A 19,209-nucleotide genomic window follows, 5' to 3' on the forward strand; every position below is an offset into this window, starting at 1 on the left:
TTAAGTCCCATAGTGCTCAGAGCCATTTGAACAATTTTTTTCAAATAGCCTGATAAGGTCACGAAATGACAAAGATCTTAAAAGAGTGGTACAAGAGTTTACGGGACTCTATTGTAAAAAAAAAAGCTCCGATCATTCGTCCCCTTTTGAGAATCGAGGCGCTCTTACAAAAAATACTAGACGGAAACGCCAACGGAAAAAGAACTGGAGAAAGAGCACGACTGAAATACTTCAAATTATGAAAGATGTCGAGAATGGAATTTTTATTCCGTAGCGGAGTGCGCGCTGATTTGAGACTGGGCAGCTCAGTCAATACAGTATTTGTCCGCGTGAGGCAAAGATCATGGTGCGGTTTTAGGCGCTACAGTCTGGAACCGCAAGACCGCTGCGGTCGCAGGTTCGAATCCTGCCTCGGGCATGGATGTGTGTGTTGTCCTTAGGTTAGTTAGATTTAAGTAGTTCCAAGTTCTAGGGGACTGATGACCTCAGAAGTTGAGTCCCATAATGCTCAGAACCATTTGAACCATTTTTTTTTTTGCGGAGATCATGGGCTCGAGTTTCGGCCCGGAGCACTGTTCTAACCTGCCATAAAGTTATAAACTGTGTTGAACTGTAGCTCCTGCATAGAAATGAAGAAGGAGGCGACAAAGACGTGAAGACTGGTGATAAGTCAGCTGCCAACCAGTATTCGGATTCAGGACTAAAGTTGGAGAGATTTCAAAGCAAGGGAGGAAGGCAGATAGAGGTTTAAGATACTGTCGATGAAATAGTTACAGATGGAGTACTTGTTTTGTAAGGAAACCATATCCGCGTCCAGTGAGCCTGCCACTCTGCCAACTCGCTCGGTAAATTTTCGAAATAGATGATGTGACTGCCGCGTGGTGTCGAGCTTATTGCAAATAGCAAAGAATAGGAAGACAAACAGACCACTCAGATAGCGTCTTCTCCAATCCTGTCTTAATCTTCCCAGATTTCCTCGATCTGCTATGAGGACCCCTTCAGCCTTTATATTTGTTTCCTTTGTTTGTTTACACCAAATTCAAGGTTGATTCGGCTTATTATTATATCAATATCGAGGCATGTAGAGAATAACAACTAGTTCATTTGGACAAAAGTTTAGCTTAGCTGCCACATAATTTACAATATGTGGTGCACTGAGCTGGTTTTAATGTCAGAACAGTAAGGCGAATTTTCGGAAGATGAACGGAGTCAGTTTTTCTTTCTCGGAACTCTGCCAAAGCTTCGAGTAGATGGTAAGTTCCATGTAAAGAAAAATTCGTGATCGCAGTGCGATTTAGATTCCACTGGGTCATATCAACATCACTGAGGCAGTTCGCTAACGGATCCGAGGAAGATGAGGCAATACGACCATCACTAGGTTCATGGAAATTTATCCAAGGGAGGTGAATTAAAGGTTATCTTCCAGACGGCATCGACATCATTGTCGACAAAATTCAATTGGAGAGGAACGGGACAAATGAGACTGCCAGAGCCAATGAAGGTACAATTTCTACACACTTCTGAAGTGAATCCAAAATCTGCTTAGCTGGATTGTGATCTCAATGAGATTTGGGAATCTGTATCCACATTAACCAGCACCTGTGCGCGAGTTAGGTGAGTGGGGTGTAACTCAGTATGACTGAATATTAAAGTTGACTACGGAAACGTGTTTTAACCAGCAACCATTGAGTTATGGTGACAAGTTACAATATATTTTCCAGGTCCTCACACGCGGGTATTGAAATCGATTACCGGAGAAGACGTTTCTTGCAGTTTATCATTGCACTACGTCGCGCATTGTTTTCTTGTAAAAGCATGCTTCGTTGCCCACTAGTATTTGACATAAACAGTGTGCGGTACATGGTATCTTGTTGGATAAATTACACTACAAACAGAATAAAACAGAAAACTTCTGGAAGGCACAAAATGTTGGCGTTCGCCTTAATAAAAGTAGATAGATACGATTAAGTAACTAAGAAGCCATTGCCGGCCAGTTTAGTAGTGACTTTAAACGGGAAAAATCAACAGAATTTTTTATGAATAAGATAACAGACAGCTATTGTAGTTAGTACCGTTACTGTGGGGAATATTACAATCTACGGCCTCGTAGTTATTGAATAAACGGAACGTAGCGATACCAAGTCGGATAAGAACTGTGAATAAATCGGCAGACAATTTCTCGAAGTCATCACATAAGCAGATGACGAATGAAAACAGCGGAAAATGTAGATCAAGGTAGCTTGGAGGGAGCTTGAACTAAAATAGCATGCAGTAACCATACGGTGTCTTAATCTCTGAGCCACCTCGGTCAGTTAAAATAAGCATATGAATAAAAAATGAAAACGGACACAAGCACCAGAAATAACATGCACAAATGAGAAGAAAACGCTGTTAAAGCCTTGTCTGGTTGACTGAAACACAAGCGTAACTCGAATCTAATAAATTCAGTTTGAGGCTGTCCTGCATAGAGTCGTGCTTTTACCATCATTACTGATGTCTTCATCTAGCGCTTATTAATAAAATACTTAGTGGTGTGTAGCTTTGCGCTAGATATAAGGGAAAGTCAGACGTTGCGAAAGTGTGCATTCGAAATGAGATCTGCCGAAGACTATTCCAGAACGAGCCAACTTGCGCACAGCTTGTAATGTGCATTCGCCTCACTCACAAAAACGACGCCACGGCTTCGGCGAACTGCTCGTCTTGCCCTTGCCTTTTCTGGCTGTTAGTGCACGCGAATACTGTCCTAGATCTCCTTTACTGTTCATGTTACATGTCGCAGCAGCTCTTAATCATGTGCATAATTCATTTAATGTCTTCTGAAATTAATTTTTTTTTTCTGTCTTGCTACGAATTGTTTAGAATTGTGTTTTGATTGTTTCGTGGAACAGGGCATGTCTTGCAAGCTAATCGATAATATTGCCTTTGAACACATGCGGTTTGGTTTATTCACGGATCTTCAATAGTTATTCATACAGTGATCGTTGGGGATATTCTCACAGATCACGGAAATGCGGATGTCGATAAAAACTAAACAGCTAGATTCCGAGGGACATCCTGCTGAACAGTTTATACTCTGTAGTAGCCGTTTGTGTTAATCTCGATACTACAGAATCCTAGACTCTATGCATGAGATGTGGCCAGTTATATGCTCATAGTTTAATTAGACTGAAAAAATATTTTCTTTGTTTTATATGTTAATGTAACGGAAGAGAGGCATTTAGCAATACGTGAATACATATCACAGACTTAGTTCTACACCCCCTCTATCAGATCGTATACGGATTTTAGACCAATAACACTCTCCATTTGGAAATAGCTCACAAGAAAAGGAAAAAAGAATAGCGTCCTAAACCATCCTACTAGCATTAGACACCAACAGGGTTCGTAAATTAATTACTTAGAAACTCCTGCTATCAGCTTCTTTTAAATTATGTCTATAATCGAATCGGAAACGAAGACTAATTACGCTTTTCTAGGAGATTTTGGATTTCTAATTGAACTGCTGTCCTTCCATGAATCATTTACTTCCTCAAACGGAGTTCATGCAGCGCCGTAATATTTAATGAAATAATCAGTAATATTACCAAATTCTCTGAAATAGTGACACCGAGGGTTATCTCCAGAGCGGGTCACAAACGGTCGTTATGTTGTGTGAAGATGAGCACTTGCATCCGGCGCGGTACCCTTATGTATGTACATGTTGTTTATTTTAAATTTGATATACTGATAACAAGTCATTTCATGATCTTCACATGCATATTCGTGATGTGACAAGATACATAGCACAGATGGAGAAGGTTAAGTGGATCTGTAGAGCATAAGATCCGAAATGGTAACGTAGTCTTACCGAAACTAGTTATCGAAATTAGTGCTTTATCAGCGATCTTGGCTTTTTGAAGTTTTGCTTCTTAGTTAATTACATAGCAAATCACCTCCATTCTGGCACGTTAGGAATATATACCAATGGAACTAATTTATAAAGAAACAAATTACTGTTTGATATAGCTCTGCACAGATACTTTCGCATTAACGCAATACATGTAGCTTTTCAAATACCTTCCCTTGCAAATACTTATTTTCATTAAGAAGAGGTTCTAGTTTCTTTCTTGCAATGTCATTTTAAAATATAAGTGTTTGTGGGTGTAGTTGATTTATATTTCTACAGCAATGTTAATTTCATACGTATCTCTCTAATTTTCTCATGAGTGCCATACAGCATAGAATCTGCCGCTTCTTTCTTGTCATCACTGAGTTTCAAGTGTAGAAAATTGAATACTTTTGATTCGAAACTGTTTATTAAGTGTATGTTTTGCCTATGATATGCAAATCGATACACGCAGTCGATATACCGTTATGGACGAATGGATTCGAAAGTATAAATACAACCTCTAAAATATTAGCGCAGCGCTTAAGTGTTCAAACACGTCACGCTTCTTTCCCTCTCGGGCTCGCGTACCGCGACGCGCTATTTGGATCGGAACAAGTGTAACTAGAGCGACATCGGCTGACGACTCCTGTAAGTAAGCAACCTGCGTTCGCTTCTGATGAATTGTAATACCACAACGAATTAAGGACCCTGAGTTCGGTGGGAGTAAAAGTCTATTGGAGGAAACCCTTCTTGCTATGAAACTATTATAGATCTTTTCGTTACCTCATAATTAACGGTTCATAGATCATAAATGTTCCAGAAATGATACATTAACGTTTCACGACAATCACAGATGTTACAAAAAACGTACCTTTCTCCGTATGGGGGTGTAAAATACGTAACACAGCTCTTGGAGGGTGGAAGAAGATATGAATGACCAACCTCGTGATAGAGTAATCACTCACACTGGACAGATCATCTTCACGCTGGCGTTGCGTGAATATTATGGCAAGTTTTTAACACGAGTTCAGTATGCGAACGACGTGCCCCTTCTGACCACCTACTTCATTTGTAGCGTAGCAACTAACGTACAAGACACCCTCTTCTGGTGTAACGTTCTTGATGGAAAATTATCTGAGCATTATTTCTTATCTTTTTGATTTTTTTCCTCTTTTGTGACAGAGAGAACGTTCAAAGGTTAATGGCGCATGAGAGAGCCTTGCACCACGGGTTTCCGTTACTAGTATTTATGGACGAAGAGATTTAAAGGAACCGTTTACCTGCTCGTAGTGTCAGAGCCACTTCCTGTGTGAGATACGCATCCACACTGCATTATCTTCCTCCCCCAACGATATATACAGCTCCCACTCAGAGGTCGGGGCCACCACGGATGTTTTGACTTCCACCATATTCACCCGTACGTAATTTATTGCGCGGCATTCCACGGGATAAGAAAGTATTGAGTCTCTATTAGGTCCTCGGCGTCAGTAACTCAGCCGTGAATGGAAGTGGACGGTGGTCGGCTTGCATTTCACGAATGCAGCAATCCCGCTCCGGCGTTACTTCTGACTTCCTACGGCTCGGATATTATAACGACGATAAATGCGAGAATAAATTTTAGACACTGAATACAATAAAGAGGACAACAATGGGGACATTTATTGCTGCTGATACAGTAATAACAACCTCTATTGTTATTGTAATGTTCACTTACCAATAAATAACTTGAGCGTGTAACTACAGATTTACAAGTTGACCTCAGAGCCCATTGTGATGCCGCGCAACGCTCTTATTCCGAACCCCCGTTCCCCCCGTTTCTCTGCTCTTCGTCTCGGAACGAGAGATGGAGTTGACACGGTGTGACAATGGAGTACTTGTCAAAGATAATAACTGGTGTTTGTCCAAAAGCGAGAGCGCAGGTCGAGCAGAGTGTTTAATGAAAGGTGCGAACTGACGACGCCGGTGCGGCTGTCACTGCGGCAGTCGGCAGATCGACAGCTAAAGGCGAAGAGGAAGGGTAAACAACGAATCTAGATAAGAAAAAAAATACTTTTCGGCTAACTGCAGTTTACTCGCCCTGAAGAGTACCACAGCAAAGACGGCTTTAATAGTGGTTTTAATTCCAAAATAATGCTGCCTAGTGTGCAATAGGACTTTATTCACATTGCCTCTCACCGTGGAAGTCTTCACACTTTTAAGAAATCCAGACATTCGCAAATTGTCACCAAGTAGAAATACGTACAGGTGTTTCAAAAGGAGGAGGAAATACGTCATAAGGAGATAGTACTGACCAGTCTAAAGTGAAAATACGACACAAACATACGCTCTGTTCTCAACGGATTTCGAGTACCAGCTTTTTGTAATGCATGGTCTCAACTAATTACTGTTTGTGGTGTTGATTATGAGTTAGGAGGCCAAATAGTACAAACAGAAAGTACAGTTATTTGGAAGTACCTTAAACAACACAGTAAACACAATCACAGGTTAACAACAGAGCGGTCGCAAACACTAGTTCATCTACATCTAGATCTACATCTACATTTATACTCCGCAAGCCACCCAACTGTGTGTGGCGGAGGGCACATTACGTGCCACTGTCACTACCTCCATTTCCTGTTCCAGTCGCGTATGGTTCGCGGGAAGAACGACTGCCGGAAAGCCTCCGTGCGCGCTCGAATCTCTCTAATTTTACATTCGTGATCTCCTCGGGAGGTATAAGTAGGGGAAAGCAATATATTCGATACCTCATCCAAAAACGCACCCTCTCGAAACCTGGCGAGCAAGCTACACCGCGATGCAGAGCGCATCTCTTGCAGAGTCTGCCACTTGAGTTTGCTAAACATCTCCGTAACGCTATCACGCTTACCAATAAATGGTCAGTGAAATTTTTGGACTTTACTAGTGTTTATTCCGTCGTACGAGAATCTGCTGTTTTCATCATTTTTATTTTTTCGTTTTACCTCGTTGCAGGATGCCCTTCGTTGTGTAAGAGTCGTCATTTAACTTAAGGGATGAAAGTCGTGTGCTACATCTGTCTGCGATTCGTGTAAACTTTGTTGTGTACGTTATCGTAAATGAACTGTTTATGCATCGTAGGCGGAGGCATCCAGCGCATGGCTAAACGAGTGCGGAAAACAGTCTCATTACACCCAATGTCCGGTGTGAAAGACCATCTGTCGTTAATGCGCTGCATGGATTCGCTGCAGGTCTGTCTCACCTCCCGACCAGTAAAACTAGGGCTTAGAAAAAGGTAAAAGAATTTTTTGTACGGTAATGGCTTGTATAATAAATTGACAATAAAGCACAACAGTTATTGAGCTATTAATTTACTGTCACGTGGATCGTCGCTATTCCTAACGGTTTAACATTGCTGTATTCTGTATCGTGTAAATGACTCTAGAAATTCTAGATACCAGTAGGGCGACATAATTTTGCATACGTCTGCAAATTTTTTAAAGTTATTCCATGAAATCTCACTACTGAGAGTAGAGAATATGTTTAAACGATGTTTTCTCATTAGAATGGTCCACTGTGTCATCTCTTCAGATATATTCTTCTGAAAAAAATGTCTGAATGCAGAGGAAGATCTGTAATAGCAGATAGGACAAATATATTCGTCTGAAAAAAAAAATCATGCCTGAATGCAAAGGAAGATCTGTAATAGTAGGTAGGTCAGAATTTAACGCCGTATTCACGTCGAGATAATTGAAGACGGATCTCCAGTTCAGTTGAGCCAAGACGAGGGAGGTTTTCAGCCATAGCAATAGTAATTTCGCCATCATGTGAAGCGAAAACAGCTTCGGTATATGTGCACCTGGGTGGCTAGACAGGGATTTTGCGTTCAGCGCCTTAACCGGTGCATCTATCGTTTGGTAATCTCTCTCCTTTTCGTTCCAATTACAGGGCATTACGGCTCAGGCAATTGCGGGATCATTAGAATCGGATTACACGCAAATATTAAGACAACATAAGAATAGGGTTAAAGGTGATGACCCTGTAGGAAGGGAAATTTGTTAATCCCTAGATCTCAACAACCACCGAAAGCTGTTTTGAATTACAGATACGGAGGCAGCAACAGAAGTTAATGCTGATAACAATTCGTGCATGGTTTCAACAACAGATAAAAATACCGCTTGTGGTTTCTGGATAGTTTCATTAGAATGTGGAAGAGTTTCTTAACAAAGCAAGTGTGTCATCGGTATTTCTTGCATGTCAACAATGCCTAAACGGGTTCGTCCTATGTGCAGGACGCAGTGTTTGAAGTGCAAATATTTATCTGGTGTACACATTTACGAAGGACAATGGGTCTTAACAGAGAATTAGAAACGAAGACTGGCACGAATGCGTGTAAGGGTGCAATGGTAAGACTCCTAAAGCTGCAAATTTCTTCCTGTTACGTGAGGAAAGAGAAATTCTATTATTTTTCGTCCATTAGTCGTTCATAATAAAATGAATGTAGATTAGGAAGGTTGTTTTATATTTCATGCGTGATGTATGCTGTTCATGGGAGTGTTGTTACAAGCATAAGTCCGTAGTAGGAAGGAAGAGGAACGGGAAGAAAAAACGACATTTCAGGTATCCATAAAAAAGACGCACATTAGCGTTAACGGTTTCTGTCATGTGTAAATCACTCGAGGAATTCGTGATACTCGTCGGACGGCATACTTGTCTGTGTGGTTACAAAATCCTTAAAGTTATTCCGTGAACTCTCATTATTTATTATTATGTCACCTTTCAAGCGGCACACAGCCGCCCATCAGAAAGAAAAAGAAGAGAAGAGGTTAGCACGTATAATAGAGACATTTTTGGGCAATGCGTCCTACGCACGGCGCCGCATCGGGACGGCCCCTGCGTCTTGGCAATACGTGTGGCAGAGATATGCCAGGACCGCGGGAAATGCCTAGCGTTCTTCCCTCGCTCTTGCTCTGGACATCCTCTGATTAATGTTTAGACTCGGACAAAAATTTCTTGTTGCTGGGACACCCACAAGTACGTGGTCTGTGGCAGCGAACAAATCTACTGATCCCCAGCGAGTGCGATCGCAATTTGAAATTCAAGCTCCACAGGGATGTGCGTCGCCATACCTCATACGGTGATTCCGTCGCTGGAAAAGTCTTGGCATTCTACGCAGTCACAAACTAAAATGTTTTTAGTGTGGTTCTCTCTAAAGCATTACACACATCTTTGTATACGGTAAAGATTTGATTCCTTAGTTGTTTTTTCTGCTACCAATCACTTTTATGTGTTTTATGTTTGCTTTAACATATTGAAAAGTGTTTCGTGCACATTCTGCTAATTTTCAGGAGTCTGTAAATACACAAAATTCTTGCTTAAAAATGAAATGTCTTCAAACTAAATGTACGTAGGACTTTTTATTTATTGTTCGGTGCTGGTGCGGCTATTGGGGTATTTTGGGTATTTGGAGGGAGGAGGGAGGCAGTAGTTGGCCAGAAACTGACGTCACAGTGGCATCACTGGACATCAGTTTCTGGCCAACCATTGCCCCCACCCCCTCCGTCCATATACTCTAAAACCCACACATCCCTAGAGAACAATTAACAAAAAGTTTAATTTAGTTTAAAACATTTTATTTTTAAGTAACACTTTTCTGTACGTGTAAACGCCTGAAGATGAGCATAAAATGCACGAAACGCGTTTCAATATATTAAATTAAACATAAAACAAATAAAAGCGACTGGTAGCAGAAAATACAAATAAGTAATTATTCCAAAGAATCACAGTTCCCAAACGCAGTCAGTATGGCAACAAGTAATTATGGTAAAGGTTAATTTTTAGAGCTGTTATTATTTTACTCGGACTAGTACGTTTTCTTAGGGACATTATGCACTACTTTCGCAGGTGAGGCTGTGTAACTAAAACTATACCATGATCTCTCGTTTTCTCGGCGCGATTGAGTAATAATGTGTTCTGCCAAGTTGTTGTTTCCGTTTTACGAATAATATTTCGAGGACCAACCCAGCTGTCTTCTTCAGGTGCTACGAGTTTTGCTGTTATAGTACTCGCTGCCTGGACCCCAACAGCTGCGCTGCTCGTCAAATATTGTGCTAAAACGGAAATAACAACTCGGCAGAACACGCGGAAGCACGCGGAAGCACGCTGTCAATAAAATATACTGTTATTTCGGTACAAGTGGTTCGATCATTTTTCTTTGAGTTTTTCCAATTATTCTCAAGCAAAGCATTGTAATTCGTAGAATACATATTTCAAAAGTCTAAGAGCAATACAAATGGAAACTATAAAAAAATGACGATGTTTCGAATCACACGTTAGTTGTGCGTCTTCTTATTTTTGCTGCCACAGGTGGGTGGAAGCATAGATTTCTCGTGGAGTTGTACATAACCGATTTTCAAATTCACACTTAATCGACCCTCCATGTTACATTTTACGCATATAAGGGTAAATCTACATCTCATCATTAGTATACAGTAATACTAATTTGTCGACATTCTCCGGACCTTGGCATACATCATCAGCAAAAAATTCATTATCAAATTTTGCTCATCGCGACAACCCCACGATAATTTTGTCATAATTTTCAACAGGAAGATAAATGTACTAGAATAGCTCTAAATATTCACGATGTTGTGAGTCTGCTGCTAAGGGCCAGGCCACATACGTGTATCCTTTAATTGTAAAAGACTGTGGATTAAGCGGTTTTTGCAAATAACTGAACAATTAAATTCTCAAACGCAAACGATCTCCTATTTGTGATAAACAACGCATTTCGTTTGACTACAAGATATGACTTACTGTTTGACTGAACATTTATCATCTGACATTCAGTGTAACTGTAAAATATAATATGTTATCTACACTACATGTACCATGGAAAAAATTCTTTGAAGAATGCTATCATGGGCTGTTGAAGAATTCCATTTGCATTACGCTTTACCAAAACAAATTGTGTACCCATTTCGAATTTTCGAAATGGTGAGAACCGTAGATTCCAAGAAATCTTCATGATCACCAAACTGAATTTTCCCGTCTGCGTGATAATTTTATCCATTTTCTACGCTCAAAATGTTCCTTTTCGAATCGGGGAATTACTGAATTTCTGAATGTGCAATAATGGCTGCCAGTGTGCACGTCAAATGTTGACTTTGGAAGCTCGGTCATGCCGCCCAACAACTCAGCACGTTAGGGATGACGTGTCGTTATTTCCGATAAAATTTGTTCTAATTTCAGTTAACCGGGGGGGGGGGGGATTTTCCGTTAGCAGATTATTTCTTCATTGTTGTGTAACGGGTAGCGTTGCATGAGACTCGGCGCGATGCGCTGCCCAATCAGAAGACGCTCAAGCGAAGCTAGTTCCTCCCTCGGCCGACAGCTGTCGCGGGTGGTTCTGTTAGCTTTGTATGGCTCTAGAAGAATAAAATTGCCACGAGTTTGCATTTTTCGCGTGGGTCGCGCCCCCTGTGTGTTCAACATTGTCGGCTTCACAGGAACGAGTTATGCTAAATAAACGTGCTCGTTAATTTGTACTTTATAATAAAATCGCCAAGCGCATTGTATAAAGGTCGTATCTAATTAAAAAGTAAATATCGCTCAACAGAATACTATTGCACCTAGTCGAAACTGGATATTCTAGAACGAATTGACTATATTCTTGCCATACAACTTTCTCAGTTGAATTATGACACGGGATTATTTGAAATTTTCGAAGCAGCACTCAGGAAAACCACTTTATTAAAAATTTTTTTTTTTTTTTTAAAGTGTAAGTGTCTAGCATCCAAGAACCAATATTACCCCTCAATGGGGCCCCATGTAGTCGAACTGTGTAGACTTACTCCACCATCAAAAATATTATTGGCATGGCTAATACCTCAGGACAATTTTAAACAGTGTCTAGAGAGTTGCATTTTTCTTTGGAGTCTGTGAAGTGTTTGTTGACAATCTGAAGGGATGAAAGACAGCACAATGCAAACAAAATATTACATCAGTTCTCTGCGATTTTCATATAATAGAAACTACAGACTTGCTTACACGTTCAGAGTGTCACTGCGAGTCGTATGTATAATCCAAGAATTGTTCAACTACACTAACATCGAATAGCTGTTTTTGATGTGAGCTTGCGGAAAATACGGATGAAATGAGTGACGATGAAGACGTACTGCTGTAGCTGTTCAGTGGAAGTAAGAGCGCACGCTGACTCGTATTCGAGAGGACGTCGGTTCAAATTCGCATGCGGCCATCCTGATTTACGTTATCTGTAATTGCCCTAAATCGCTTAAGGCAAATGGCGGGATGGTTGCTTTGAAAGGACACGGTCGATTTCGTTCTCCATCCATCCTTAATTCGAGCTTTACCCTGTCTCGAATGCCCTCTATGCTAATGGGACGTTAAACACTATTCTTCCGTCCCTCTTTCCTCTTCAAAAGGATTACATTACCCATTTATGTTTTAATTTAGCAAAACCGAAAGTATGGTTTTGCTTCAAATGAACTGCTAGTGAATTACGTCTATGATCTAAAAAGTCCTATTGAATTTTTGCAGATATTGTGCTATGATGATCAACACTAAAACCAAGCTTAACGCACTTTTAAACGGTTTTTCTCTCCTGGTTTGTAGTTACTGATAATTATAGTTATTGGAAACATTTTTCTTGCCGGCCGCGGTGGTCTAGCGGTTCTAGGCGCTCAGTCCGGAACCGCGGGACTGCTACGGTCGCAGGTTCGAATCCTGCCTCGGGAATGGATGTGTGTGATGTCCTTAGGTTAGTTAGGTTTAAGTAGTTCTAAGTTCTAGGGGACTGATGACCACAGATGTTAAGTCCCATAGTGCTCAGAGCCATTTTGAACATTTTTCTTTATTTGTCAAGAATTATGAGTCTAATTTTCAGTAGGCTATCGGTTCTCTCCATCCTGTCCCCACATGTTCTTCTCACAAGTCTTCAGCACCGCCAACGCCACATAGTCCAATCTTGGCTTTACCCTACGATTTTTTTAATGGAAGCATCTCCGAAGATAAATGGCAAATAACACCCAAGAATAATCTTGAAAATAGACTCACATATCTCATGAACAGCTTTCAAGTAGTCTTGGCGAATATCTTTCCTCGACTAGTCTATAAAATACCGTATTTTAAATTTTTACAGTTTTTTTTCCTATGATCGTTTCGCTTATACACAATTCTGGGCTTTAAATGGCGTTTCTGACACTCTTCGTTGCTTTTATGTCAATGCTGACCTGCAGTTTCTCTGTTTTTCAGGAAGCTATATTCGATGCCGATATTCTTTCTCTTACATTTTGTTCCTTTCCAGACTTCTAAATTTTGTATCTCCTATGCCTTACGAGATGACTTGTTTGCACCAGAAAGAAATGTGCAAGACGCCACCCAGTAAAATTATAGTCTTAAGAACTGTGAATGGACGCTTCTCTTCGTCATCCTGCTTAACTTCCTGGGCTGCTCATCGGATCTCTTCACGCTTCTATTTTTAGTGCAACCCAAAATTTTGATGGTTATTTTTTTCAGATCTGCTAATCGAAATTCTAGAAGTTCTTGGTGTGGTTTCCGATGATATTTTCTTCAACTCCTAGTTCATGAATGTTACTTAATGAATTCCTTTGTCTCTAACAACTTTTTTGCATTAATTTTAATTGTGGCCAGGGGAAGCTAGTTGAAATTTCTTTGTAGAGCAAGGAGAGTCTCTGTTGGGAATCTTTGCGAAGGGATTTCCAGCTGCAGAATTTGTTTTACAACCAGAGGAAATCTCCCGGAATTATTGGTCGGAGGGGGAGGATTAGAGTTATTTTCATTTGTTTCTGGGGTGATTTATTCCAGACGACAATATGAAGAGCTTATGTGTACATATACTATTAATTCTGAATAGAGTGTAAGAGCGTGATGCCTTTCTATACATGTATTTAAGTTTTTTGATATCTTTCAACCTCCACCCAGTCGGGTGGATCGAGCTGTTCGAGGCTCTACCCATTATAGACTCAAATCTTTCGAGCTAAATATCAGAAGAGCTGATAGTGGGGCAGAAATAATTCGAAATAGAAATATTTGGGAGAGTATTTGTGGTTCAGATAGTATTTATGATTCTGATATTTACGTTGCTACCAATAGAAACTTTTCGAAAATCTCGGGCGACAGTGTGGCGTTGGAACTAATTGTATTATTGGGACAACACGTCCCAGCGAAACATAAGCAGATCTAGTCCGTGTTTGTGTATCTCCTGGTGGGTGTAAAAGAATAAAGTCGACGACTTGTTCGAGTTGCATAGTATACCTACCTGTTCGATCGATGAATGACATTTTAAACCGTTAGGTTTATCCATATAATTGTATTTTGTAATCATATTAAAGTGCGAACTAGTTAGACACCCATGCCACTCAACATCAATGTATTTTACGAAAATAGTGTGGCCAGCGTTAGTATACAGTAATTTATTTGGCCAACTAGATGCGTCAAGAATACAGCTCCCACTTTTCTTACGATGTGCATCGACATCTCAGTATTCAGTAAACTGCAAGGTGTCATATGGTCCCTATATCAATTATTAAACGTGGATGGCCCCTCTTATTTTTCTCAGCAGCATTCAGCCGAACATAATTTTCACAGAACTTCTAATCAGTCGTAGAGAAGCGTGTGGAGTCTTTCTGTTAAACATGTGTCGTTTCCTTGTGTGCACTATTCAGTGTTACTACGTCACATACTGGCGTTTTTCTCTGTACTTCTTCTATGATCACCAGAAACTGTGACTCTTCGGTTAAACCCCGAACGAAGGAAGTGTTTATGAGGAAATAATTTATTTTTCCTTAAAGTTATTTCCTCCTCCTCATGTAGGTGCGGTTAAAATCGAGTGGATCTGTCGTTTCCTGTTTTTATGTCGGCTAGAAGTTATGATTTTCGCAGTACATAGCACTGAAGCTGCTGCTTAAGCAGTCCAGATATTATATGAGACGTATCAATCACCTAAAATATATAAAGTAAAATCTTCAAAAACATGTGGGATAAATAATCACCATGACCGTCGAAACGTTAATTTCTTTCAGCTGTAAAAGGACGAGTTGTTGTTTGTTTGTACTCTGCTTCCACAATCTCACTGGCTGCTATTCTTGGCGCTTCATACCCGTCAATGTACTGCGAGAAGCCCTAATTTTTGGAGCTGTTCAAGTAAAAACTTTAGCCATTTGGCCACCAATGCGTCAATTTAAATTTAGAAGTCTTTTTCATAATCGCATTTTCCTTTAAAAAATGGCAGCCGATATTTCACTGTTTGCCGCCTCGTCGTTCATACTTGTAATTAATAAATACGAATTTCTTGGAGGGAGGCCACGCTCGTTCTCGTAGGTAGGGAAGCAATAGCGTCATGCTACGACGCAGAATCACAGCGAAAGGTAATGTGCAGGAAATGAATAATTTTCTCAGTTGATGTAGACCTTCCACTTTCAAAGATGGTTACGTCGTTCTTTCTCCACCGGGGGCAGAATGACCTGAGCATAGCGAGTGAATTACAACTCCAGTTTATGCTGCGAGCACAAAAGATGATTCCTTTTCTAGAATTCAGCATTATAGTTTTAAAAGTAGCGTAAACCGTTGAAAATGTCGTTGTAGTTATTATAATTTTTGTGGTACTACAGCGAGAAAAAATATTTCTTTACAATAAAAGATGTGTATGATTTTAACCAAAGCAATTAACATACTATTCGCTATGCGACTAGAATTTTTGCCACATGTTTATGTATGCCAGAGAGTTAAATGTGAGTTAGTACCAGGTTTTAGAGGCCGTTAAACGTGTTTTAGCGCAGTTAATTAACAACACAATGCCTTTAGAATGATGGTTAACTCAGTTTTCGATTACTAGGCTTAGGAACTACGTACAGTACGGTACCAGATACGTGCAATTCACGTTCCGTTATCTTTAAAAAAGTGTTTAAAAGATATTTCTATTATAGACGCGTAGTTGTTGGCGCGATTTGTCACTGCTGTTGGCATTTATTCAGCACAAACGGGAATGATAGTTTCAGTCCTTAAAATGTACCTCCACTTTTCATCTCATTTGTAAAGTACGAAGACAACAAGATAAAAAGAAAGAAAACGTCACTTTTTGTTGATTTAATATATTTTTAGACCAGTTTCATTTTTAAAAAATCAGCTGAGTTATGTTTAAGTCAAGTTTTCTGTTGAGATCAGATTCCGTATTAACGTAGATTTCTATGCGTGTGTCATCAGAATGCTGTTGTAGCTTCTTATTATTTTCTCTGTCGTACGTTGTATGATAATGTACCACATGGATATACCAATCTCTGTCTGGCCACATTTTAATGTCTTCGCTATTTTTATGGTTTCCTTCGAAGAAATTAGTTTCACTTCCCACTGTGTAACCTCTTTGAGGGCTTGATGTCCAACGTATTAGGCAAATGAGGGGAAATTTGTCTGTCAAAAAAAAAAAAAATAATAATAATTTCATAACTACAGTGGAAACGAACGTAAGACGACAGCAATATCCGTTACATATTGTCAATATGTTTCTGAGGAATACAGTATTGTCATCTAGCGATTTAGAAATACAAAACAGTGAAACATTTCGCAATTACAATTTGCGTAATGCTTTTAAATGAGTGTTAATAATGCGTTGAGTAATTGAGAGGCCTGAGGAAATTACGGCAGGAGGCAATGTACCGTAGCGACTTTGTTTATCTGTGCTAAGTTAATATGCCGTAGTTGCTACGTATGCCGAAATGAGATAACGGGTAACAGCGCGAAACTGCATACATTACCGGTCATTTAATATTGAATACGATTACTGTTAGGAGATCTACAAAAATGTCCCGGAAATGGCTTCCGTACTTTAGACGGCTACTCACAGACGAGCAGTGTTATTTAATTGTGCTATATTGAGGATGTCTCATTGAAACTGGAATTCTTTCGCTTAAAACGTAACACACTCATTTCGCATTCGCATGACAGCTGCCGTCACTGGAAATACTTGCATGAACTATGTAACAAATAGAATAAAATTCTCATCAGCAAACACAACATGATAATACTGAAGCGGAGGAAGTTTTGCGCAACATATCTTTTATTTTATTTTTAATACTGGAACATGCGTTATAAAATATTCATTAAATAGTAATACAGGACAAAAACAGGGGGAAGGCCGACTGTAAACATTTTTAGGTTACGTAAGTGTAATAATGTTTTTATCAGTTCTGTAGCTGTTGTTACCTTCCTGAGAGGCCGAGAGCGTCTGTCACTCTGAAGGAAAGTTATGCTCAAACAATTGTCAGTTTCACTTGTCCTGTTAAGAGAGTCGGTCATCATAGGTAGATTCCCGTAACAAAGGCCTTACATACAGAGGATAAATACCAACAGTAAGTTCGTGGCAGTAATTAGCAATGAGTGGAATACAAAAAAAAAAAAGAATATTTAGTGTACATGATATTATCTAAAAAGATTTTGTTTCTGTTCGACAAACTAGACCTACTGGTGAGGTAAGTCGTACCGCGCCACCCCAAGCCACTCATAGTGTCAACAACCATTATGAGTGCAGTATTTACGTATTTTTGGTTTTGCTATCAGGTTTGACAGCACTGATAAGGCAACAAAAACACCGTGTAATTAATGTAATTACGCTACCAAGTGTAGCTGACGAGCTGACAAGTGATATGCGCCTGAAGGTGTTTGAAACGCATTGTGATTAATGTAAAGTTTAGTCGCTAGAAATAGAGAATTTTACTGATTCAGCTGTTTATTTAATCTCTGTGGGACAAGTTAGCAAATACGGTTCCGGCGGCAATTAGACGCACCATATTGCGTTTTTGAGGTGCGAAAACTCAAGATTTACTTAAAAAAGACAGAAAGTGATGTGGAACAAGCGAGTTGATTTGAAGGCTCCTAGACAGAGAAGCGCGTTTAAAGGCGACCCGCCGAGCAGCGGCGGCGCCAGCGGCCGAATTCCGAGCACGCGCCTCGCCTCGCGGACTCTGCTTCCGAGGAGGCGCGCCGCCTCGGCCCTGACTCACGGTGCTGCGAATTCTTGCCAGCAGGACGGCCTGCGGTTTCGGAAGCGTGACTGACGTGCCGCATCCCCCGCAATTCGCGGGACAGCAGTCGGCAAACTTCTGAGTAACGCGGAATTAGGGCAAAGTTGGCTAGTCGCACATGGTCGTAAATTACAGACAATTTTTAAAAGAAACGATAAATGTCTCCCGGTTGTGTGATCGCGCCATAATGTAAAAGGTCTGTCATTTCGGCCACTACTTCAACTGGTTTACAGAAAGTTGTCGGCATCACACTGACGTGATCCAAGAGTTTTTTTTTCCGAAATTTCACAACGGACGCGGAGGTCTACGCTCCTAAAATTGACAAAAAAAAGTTTACAGAAAGTTGTCGGCATCACACTGACGTGATCCAAGAGTTTTTTTTTTCCGAAATTTCACAACGGACGCGGAGGTCTACGCTCCTAAAATTGACAAAAAAAATTATCTATTGCTTTTAAAGTTTGTTATTTCGGTATGTAGGTCTGTAATTAAATATCCCATCGGCTGACGTCGGAACAGCTGCAACGTATTTAGATACTTTACTCCGGGTGTGGCAGACACGGCTACTGTTGCAGCATCAAACTGTTATAATAATGCCTGATGGAATGAAAAACTGGCGTCAGAGTGCAATGGAGGACTACAGCAATTTGAATCAAAACTCGTTCCAAGAAAACCCTAGTCGCATCGTTTTCAACGGTGCCGATGCAATCCCATCTCGTCTACAACACTGTAGAAATTGTAGGACGCTTACTTCTAATTGAAATGTTAATGGTGTGCATGATACTGAGATGTTTAAAGCCAAAAACTAATAGAGTCACAACAATAAATGGCCCTTTTGGAGTTTGGGTGACTGTACGAATTTAGAACGGGATAGTTCTGTAGCCCAAGGATAAGAGCCGAAGCACAGTACATAAATGAAGATTTTTGAGAGGAATGACACGTTGTAGCGAGCTTGACCGCTTCCGCGATGACGAAAAAACAATGTGTTCGAAAATTTTTATCACAAATGAAAAAAAAAACAAAACAACGGAATGGGCGATAAAGAGTTTATATTCGTTTTACAACCTAAAAAGCCTCTTTCTTGCTGCAGTATAATATTTATTTATGTTCCAGACACGTTTCGCTATTTGTATTAAAGTCATCTTCAGTGGATTTTTTTTTTTTGTAAATTGTACACTCTTGTTTTTACTTATGCTAATTGTTGTCTTCGGTCCGAAGACTGGTTTGATGCAACTCCCCATGCTGCTCTGTACCGCGCAAGCCTCTTCGTCCCCGAATAAGTACTGCAAACTACATTCCTCAGAATCCGATTACTGTATTCATCTCTTGGTC

General features: G+C 40.2%; 1 protein-coding gene across 1 annotated transcript in view; it reads right to left on the minus strand.

Moving 5' to 3' along the window:
* The window catches only part of LOC126252909 (knirps-related protein-like), a 125,549-nt gene that overhangs the window by 105,100 nt on the left and 1,240 nt on the right, over positions 1 to 19,209 (minus strand). The window lies entirely within an intron of this gene.

Source organism: Schistocerca nitens, chromosome 4 (assembly GCF_023898315.1).
Source record: "Schistocerca nitens isolate TAMUIC-IGC-003100 chromosome 4, iqSchNite1.1, whole genome shotgun sequence".
Taxonomy (NCBI): Eukaryota; Metazoa; Arthropoda; class Insecta; order Orthoptera; family Acrididae; genus Schistocerca; species Schistocerca nitens.